Source organism: Ambystoma mexicanum, chromosome 13 (genome assembly GCF_040938575.1).
Source record: "Ambystoma mexicanum isolate Mex_15411 chromosome 13, UKY_AmexF1_1, whole genome shotgun sequence".
Lineage (NCBI taxonomy): Eukaryota > Metazoa > Chordata > Amphibia > Caudata > Ambystomatidae > Ambystoma > Ambystoma mexicanum.
In genome coordinates, this window is record NC_090938.1 from 626,759,825 (window position 1) to 626,768,793 (window position 8,969).

An 8,969-nucleotide genomic window follows, 5' to 3' on the forward strand; every position below is an offset into this window, starting at 1 on the left:
TATTCTCTATAAAGTCCCCTCTGGAGTTTAGAATTGAGAGGACAAGGTTTCTTTACAATGTCTCGGAGAAGGCCAACTCCAGTTTTAAGTGTGGGGTTTGAGGCACTGATCTTATATGGTGGTATTGCTGCCTCCAATAATGCTTTATTTCCGTAGATGTAAATTAACATTCTCATTATAGCAGGTACCATATCTAAATTCTCCCATACCGCTACTCATCCCTTTTTCTGATTCAAAGTGTTTAGCAAACCACTGCCACACCTTGGCTTCCCTCATTGAGAGTCCATCATTGAATCTGCCCTGGAAAGATGACCTGCTGGCGATTAGTCCTCACGTCATCTCCAAAAGAATGATCATATGGGTAACAAAAAAATAGCTTCCAGCACTTCATCTAGATCACCCCAAAATAGTCTCCAATTTCTCCAATAGTGAAAGGCGTGGTTGTCTTGCTCCAGGTCAGGTAGTACTATTATATGCCAAACAAAATTAACCAAAAGATGGCCTGACCCATCCAGGAAGCACTGCGTTCATCTGTTTACCCTCTTTCTCCAAATAAAGCTTTGCTCATCCGCACATCACAAGGTTCTGACTTTTTTATGTATCGATAATCCCAAAAATCTCTATTCCTACGTATGGATTATCCAGCCTTGCTGTGGGATCAGGAAAAGAAGTGTGGTAAAAGATGAAGGTGGAACAAGTGTGGCTAAAATTCCACTGATAATCCTTCCTGCTATGCAAAGGTAAGACAGTATTATGGTATCTCACAGCCAGGGTGATTCATGGAAAATGGGGGATTGCCAGGTAAGGCAGTAGCTAAATGGCCACTTATAATATTGCACATTTGGCATTGATAGGGCCAGTTCACTTGTAGCCAGATTTTGCTGACAACGTGGCATAAGGTGATCCAGATCTGCTGTGCATCAGACCTGTATGCGGCCAGCAGCCTATACAAGAGCTTGAACTTGTACCTTTACATCCCTCTGTGGAATCGGAGGGAAGACTCATTTGAGTGTGAGGTTTCTAGAGTATCGTAGGGCAGAGACTCCTCCACTGATAGATCGCCCCAGGATTCTGAAGCACATGCATTATGCAACAACAGTAGCAAAGTGGTTCAGTGAAGTGATCTTTACGAATCGGGTTGGAATAAATGGAGAGAAGAAGAGAAGATATTAATACATGGTACGTTAGTGCATATTTGATCAGTGTTTTAAGAATGAAAGGCTGAGCTGATGCTGTTGCGATGCAGGACTGCCAAATGAAAGTTGTACACAGATACACACACACACACATGACACACCTCTAAAATGGGTGTTAGAACCTATGTGTCAGGTGTTTGTCAGATGCAAATGAGAGACGAGGCAAAAACACACGCCTCAGCGCTCAGAGGAGGCCAACATGCGGGAGTAGAAAAGCTGGTCATCCAGTGGTCAGATGGAAATCCTCCTCTCGAAAGCCTCCTTCTTTCGTGGATTCATACAGTTGACACCAACATTTCTTATTTTCCTTGTTTCCCCTAAAATAACACTGAATCGTGTTTACCAGTTAACAATGTTTTGCAAACTTTAATTATGCATTTATGTGATTAAATGGAAAAATGGTTTGATGGAAAAGTGTCCCGATAATATCGAACTACAATGTAAAACAAACATGTAGTTAGGTGAACTACTAGAATTAACCTGTGCTGTTCAACAGTTTAACACACCTACATGTGAAGTCTGGTTTTGCAACCAACCTCTAACCCCCATACCTTAATTTTAACTGCCATGGGTTGTCCCCCCCAGTGCCAAGGCCGTTTTTGGTGATTTTGGTATTTCACCATTCAAAGCCTTCTAACATTTTCTCCTCCATTAACCCCTAAAGTGCCAAGGATGAGCTATCTCGTCTTTGGCACTGGGGAGGTAATCCCAAAGACGAGATACCTCGTCCTTGGCACTTAAGGGGTTGCATAATAATAGACCCTTATATCCCTTTTTTTCAGCAAGGACACACAATTGGCACTCTGCCCCCTCTCTGATGTCCCTCCCTCCTCCTTTAAGCACACCTCAGTCCAATTCCTCCCCCCAATCCTCTTTCTATAATCCTCATCTGACGCTTACCACGCACACTCGGTCTCTTCTCTGATCTTGACATCTTATTGAAAACACTAGCAGCTGAGGTCTGTGCCATCATAATGGGCAACCTCAACCTCTCCAATGTGTCTAAGGCACAAAAGCTCCAACTTGACCCCACTGTTTCCGACAATTTATGAGTCAACCTACTTAACCTTTGAACCTACATCCAATGAACCTCTCTCAACGTCATATTCATTTCTTCCACCATGGCCTCCTCTGCTTCCACAAGTGACCCCTTCATCTCCCCTTCTGACCACTTTCTCATTCAATTCACCATCTCTATTCCTCTCCCACTCATCCTCCCCCTCCCTCATCTATCCCCTACCTGAACCATGAGAACACCTTGCTCCATTCTAAGTACCTCTCTTCCACTTGCCTCCACAACTGACATCTCCTTTACTGAATTCAATTCTGCATGGCCACCCCTTTCAATGCTCACTGCCCCACCTACATCAATACCCACTCCTGCCCATGTCCTCAAAAAGAGCCCCAAAGAAATGGAGATGCAGAGGACAACCATGCATGACGGTATGCGCCACAGGTGCAAATAATGATCCCCCATCTCCTCACTGTCTAGTCTACAAGGACTCTCTAAAGGTCCTGAACACAGATCCAATCACAGCCAGGACCAGACCTCATACTCTATGAATCTTCTTTTTAGTCTCTGCTCACACTCATGCAAACTATCCAGGAGCCACTGGGCCGAGCCTCCACCCCCAAGAATAACTTTGTTTTCTATTCTCTCTGGCGATGCCATTTCCTCCTACTTCTCCACTAAAATCACAAAATTAGGAGATATCCTGGCCCCTGTTCTATCTCTCCTATAGCTCCCTCACTCCTATCCTTCCCATCTTCCCATATTCTCCTCTTGATCTCACTTCTCATCTACCTCTCCCACTAAACATCTACCCTTCCTGTGTTTTTACAATCCACACTGCCCTCCAGCTGACCCCATTGCACCACAAATTCTTAAGGAATGTTCACCTCCCTGCCTTACTCAACCTCTTTGTATTTATTTATTTATTTATTTATTTATTTATTTATTTATTTATTTATGTATGTATTTATTTATTTATTCACATTTGTAAAGTGCACAACTGTCCTCGGGCATCGCAGCGCTGTTAAGAAGGCTTACTTTAGTTACATAAGTGCTTATGAGGTACATGTACATGTAGCCTAACCCCCATCTTGCAGGGCAGCGGCACAAACATTGCATATAGTCAAATCCGGTGACATTGAACAAGATGACCAGCCCTATCTTGAAGGGTGGCATCCGGTAAAGCAAGAGTCAGTGTAGGTGGCACAGATAGCAGCCTAACCCTATGTTGCGGGCAGCGGCATATCCAGTGCATAATGTCAGACCGGTGGCATAGACACGATGGCCGGCCCTATCTTGAAGTTGGCGGCAGCAAGTAATGCAAGAGTCAGAGTAGGTGGCACAGGCAGGCAGCCTAGCCCTGTGTTGAGGGAGGTGTCACCTTGGTACAAAAGACAAGCCAGTGGTGGAGGCATGGAGGCCAGATCCCTCTTGAAAGGTGGCAGCAATAATTAGCACCAAGAGTGTGGGTGGCCCAGATAGGCAGCCTAATCCTATGTTGAGGGCGGTGGCGCATACCAGACATAAAGGTCAGATCCAGTATCATGTGCATGCTTGAAAACAAATATTGTAGCCAACAGGTGACCAAGGGTGTGGGGGAAGCTTCACACACCACATGCAGGAAAAACAGGGGTGTGTGGGAGACATACGCACCACATACAGACGACCGAAGGGGTGGGGGAAGACTTGCACTACTAACAGAATCCCTCCAACCAAGGGGGTTGGAGGGATTCACACACCACAGGCACGCAAGCAGGGGGGTGGGGGAGACATACATACACACCACATACAGGTGACCGAGGGGGTGGGGGGGAGACTTGCACTAGAAGCAGGCGACTGGGGGGGGGTATTTGCACTACTAACAGATGACCAAGGGGGTGGGGGGAGATTCACACACCACATGAACTCAAGCAGGGGGGAGGGGGAGACATACACACCACATACAGGTGACCGAGGGGGTGCGGGGGGGAGACTTGCACTAGAAGCAGGCGACTGGGGGGGTATTTGCACTACTAACAGATGACCAATAGGGTGGGGGGAGATTCATACATCACATGCAGGCAAACAGGGGGTGGGGGAGACATACACACCACATAGAAGCGACCGATGGGGTGGGGGAGACACTTGCACTACAAGCATACGACCGAGGGGGAGACTTGCACTACTCACAGACAACCAAGGAGAGTGGGGGGAGATTCACACATCACATGCAGGCAAAGGGTGGTTGGGGAGGCATACGTACCACATACTGGTGATGGGGGGTGGATTTGCACTACTAACAGACGACCAAGGGGTGGGGGGAGATTCACGCATCACATGCAGGAAAACAGGGGGGTGAGGGAGACATATGCACCACATAGAGGCGATTGAGGGGTAGGGGACATCACGCAACATGCAGGCTAATAAGTGGGTGCACATAAGACAGTAAGGGAGCACACGCTACTACATCATGAGACAGGGCCCGGCTGAGGCGGGATTCCTAATATTACATTGAAGATATTACAGAATGAAGATAATATGGATTACACACAACGAGGCAATAATGGTCAGTGGTAATGTATCGGAGGGCAGGTTGTAAGTAACCCTGGTAACGAATAGCTGGGTACTCGTATGAAAGGAGTGGAAAGGACACGTGTTACGTTATAAAGTACCTACGACATGGTAGCGGAAACAGGATCACGGTAGTATAGATGGGGTTGGACCGGCATCCCGGTAAGACAGGGAAAGACAGGACCCTTGCTTGGGACCCTTGGTGTAGGATCGGCGTCGCCTCCCGGCTCCAATGGCACCGCCGTTTTGTTGCATCAGGCAGCCAATCAGAGTGCTGCTTCCTCCAGTGTGCTTCTTCAGGCAGGGAAAGGGGGTCAGGCAGAACGAGAAACGCTGTCAGCCATATTGGTGGTAGGAGTGGAAAGGACATGTGTTATGTTATAAAGTACCTGCGACATGGTAGAGGAAACAGGATCACGGTAGTATAGATGGGGTTGGACCGGCATCCCGGTAAGACAGGGAAAGACAGGACCCTTGCTTGGGACCCTTGGTGTAGGATTGGCGTCGCCTCCCGGCTCCAATGGCACCGCCGATTTGTTGCATCAGGCAGCCAATCAGAGTGCTGCTTCCTCCAGTGTGCTTCTCCAGGCAGGGAAAGGGGAACAGGCAGAACGAGAAACGCTGTCAGCCATATTGGTGGTGTTTCCTGGCTACTGCAATCAATGCAGTCTCGGTCTGGGTGTCCACACTGTGGCCCGGTGGGATAGGGGCACATCCTTCTCTCTATCTCTCAACTGGAATCCTCAGAGCCTGTTATAAAACAGACACTGTCATACCTCTCCTGAAGAAACAAAGTGCTGACCCCGACAAGCTCTCATTCTACAAATATGTCTCTCCCCTTTCTAATACCCTAAAATCCTGCAGAAAGTTGACTTGAACTGTATAGTCAGCTACCCAACAGTACTCTCACTTCCTGGCTCTGTCCCATCTCGATTCTGATCCAAACACTCCTCTGAGACTGCTTGCATCCTCTTTGCCAATTCTATTAACACTACCAACCACTCTGTCTCTCCTCCATTCTCATCCTTCTAGACCTGTAGGCCGCATTTGAAACTGTGGCTCACCCCCCCCCCCTTCAAACTATTCCCCTCCTTGCCATTTAAATATTTAACCTGATTGGGTGTTCTCCTTTCACTGGCCCATTCCTTCCCCATCGCTTGGTACTCAGCAACCACCTCCTGGACTCCCCTTCCAGTTGACATTCCACAAAAATCAGCCATGGACCCACTTCTTTTCATCCAATACACCTTCTTCCTCGACAAACTCATTCACTCCTTTGCCTATGTCTTAATCTAGCGACTATATGCTGACTATACTAAGATCATTCTCTCCTTCCCTTTCTTAACCGTACAATCTGTGAATGATTAACCAACTGCCTAACCGCCATCTACCACTGGATGGCCATATGCTATGATCATGCTGAACTCCTCAAAGACAGAAATCATTGTTCTCCCTTCATCTAATGCCAACCCTACTCTCCCTTCTGCCTTCTCTTAACCCCTGACCTACTCACCAAAGGCTTGCAACTTTCGGGTTCTCTTTGATGGCATCCTGAAACTCCAGTTCATCACGGCCACTTCCACTGCAGGTAGACGCGACTTCCCAAGCATTCAAGAAATCTGCCCACACCTCACACACTATTCAACTAAAACATACGTCTCTACTCTTCTGGTCAGCAAAGTGAACTTCTGCATGAGACGACATGTGGGTCTAACCCACTACTCTTTTTCTTATCTCAACAAAGTCCTCAACTTTGTGACACACACACCATATCCAACCTGCTCAGATCCTTCCTCCACCTTCACCTACTGTCACCACTCTGGATGGCTCGCCATGCAAAATGGCTCCCTGCCTAAATGCATGCTCCTCATCTAAAATCCATGGTCTTTCCCACAGGACCACACTGATTGCCTCTCACTTTACTCGCTCTCTTAAGCTCTCTGCTCCTGATATCTTCACAACCGATAAGTCCTCTACCCCGTGCCTTCTCCTGATTCACTCTTTCTCCCTATTTCTCCCGACTCCACTGCAAACCTCACCCCCAACCAACAAAGCCATCGCTTCAGTGGAACTCTTCAAAATGCAGCTGAAACTCCATCTTCCAGCAAACCCATTTACCATTCTATTCAAACCAACAGCTTGACCCATCTCTTCTGCATTCTGCCTCAGGACCACTCTGTCACTGTAAACGTGTAAATACTGCCGCCAGGCTGTCAAAGTACACCAATGTGGTTATGTCCTCAAGTCCCTTTACCTGATATATGTTCTCACTCTTAGCCCTTCACCGGCTGGTATATGTAACTCAATCAAACAATACAAACAACATATGTAAAGACCTCATACCCTATTACTGCCACCGCGCTCTGCCACTATCTACTTTGTAAGTCATGTATGTTCAATATGACACCCCGTTCTTCAATAAATTCAATACAAAAATACATTTTAACCACAACCATAACTTCACAAACCACACCACTACATCGTGGGACACCCTTCTCGTGTCTCCCTCTTATTGCCAACTCTTTAAGCCCCAAACCCGCTAAGGGAACTCGGAATAGGGTGCAAAGGGATTACCGGCACCGGTGTCCTTACCGGTGCCCGGTATCCCTTTGCGCCAAACTCGGAATGAGGCCCAATGACTATTCCCTCTATGCTCTAGGCCCTCTCTGGTATAGATGTTTGGGCAATCGTCAAGGTCCTTCTCTACTCAGTGTGAAATAGCACTTATCAGGCATACCGTGTCTGTCACCTTCGCGCAGCATTTGCTCTTGCTTGCTGCACTTCCATGCTTTGTTGTCTTTATTATTTACTTATTATGATTGATCTGTTTTTCGCCTTTTCTCCAAACTTTTCTATCCTCCTCACCCATTCACGTTCCCCTCTCCCATGCACTTGCACGTTCTCAATGACATGGGGCTAGTAAGATCAATGTTTTGCTCAGCGCTGTTCCTCTCCTTTGCTTGGTCGCGCTCTGAAACATTTGTGTACGATCGTGATATAAATAAAATATCATATCATATCATGAACATCTTCAATCATACAAACGCAAAGCATCCTCTAATCGTATAACTGGAAACCAACCAGTACTCACACTTCAGAGACCCAGGCCAACACCGGTGTATCAGGAAAGTCCTCAACACCTACCAACGTAGCCCCCAACCAACTCATCAAAAAACAAGTCATGACCCGTTTATTTAGTACTAGGAAAAGTCCCTCATCTCTTCAGCCATTCTCTGTATCCGGTGCAGGTACCGCCTTCAAAAGATCCTCTGACCTCTCTGTGTCCGGAATATATAGTCTTTGCCATTCGAGGTGAATCGCAGCTTGGCAGGCCGCAAAAGGCCTGCTTTCACACCACGCACCAAAAATAACCTTTTCAAGGTGTTCATTTTCTTTCTCCTCTTTTCCGTTGCAGGTGCAACACTTGGGAAGAGCATTACTCTGTGGTGCTGATATTCTGGGGGCATTTTTGCTGCTTGTAGCCTTCAAAATCCTGTCCCTATCTCGGACGTCCGAGAGCCTAATAAGTAGTGTTGGTCCCACAGTAGAAGTTTATCTGCGACATGCATCTTAATTCTATAGCATCTTTCAATGTAGATAGGGTCATCTCCGGTGTTGATGGGCAACATCTCCAGGAGCCGGGTGGAAGCAAAGGAAATTGGATGGTCTCCCTCCTCTCCTGTTGGGAGACCAGTCACTCTTATCGGCTTAGCCCTCATGACATTTTCCAGATACTCCAATCTCTTCTCTATGGCCTTGTTCCCTTGAATCACTGATTTCACCTCTGTTCCTAACCTCTTCACTGCTGGGACCGTCTGGGCCCAGTGCTGCTTTAGCTCTAGTTTTTTTGCTCCAACAACGTAGTCCTAGAATCCTAGTTGGGCCACCATTTCATTCAGTCTATCGAATTTGCCCTCTAGGCGTGACATCGATTTCTCGATGCTGCTCAGTGTGGCCATCGCCACGGGTGATGTTGGATTAGAGGCGTCCTGACTAGATTGTCGGCTTTCCGAGCCGTGTGGTGTGAAGAAATCCAAATCCCCTATTTTGCCCTTTTTCTTGCTTCTCCCGGCAGCCAATGTTGGACTCCTGTCCTTATGGAAATATATGTGAGGAGTGCACACTTCTGATTGCCTGGTCCAAATCCTGTGTCTCCCCCAATGAGGATGTAGGCTGTCCAGTTATCACAAAGTGTGTAGGTGGTTCCTGTA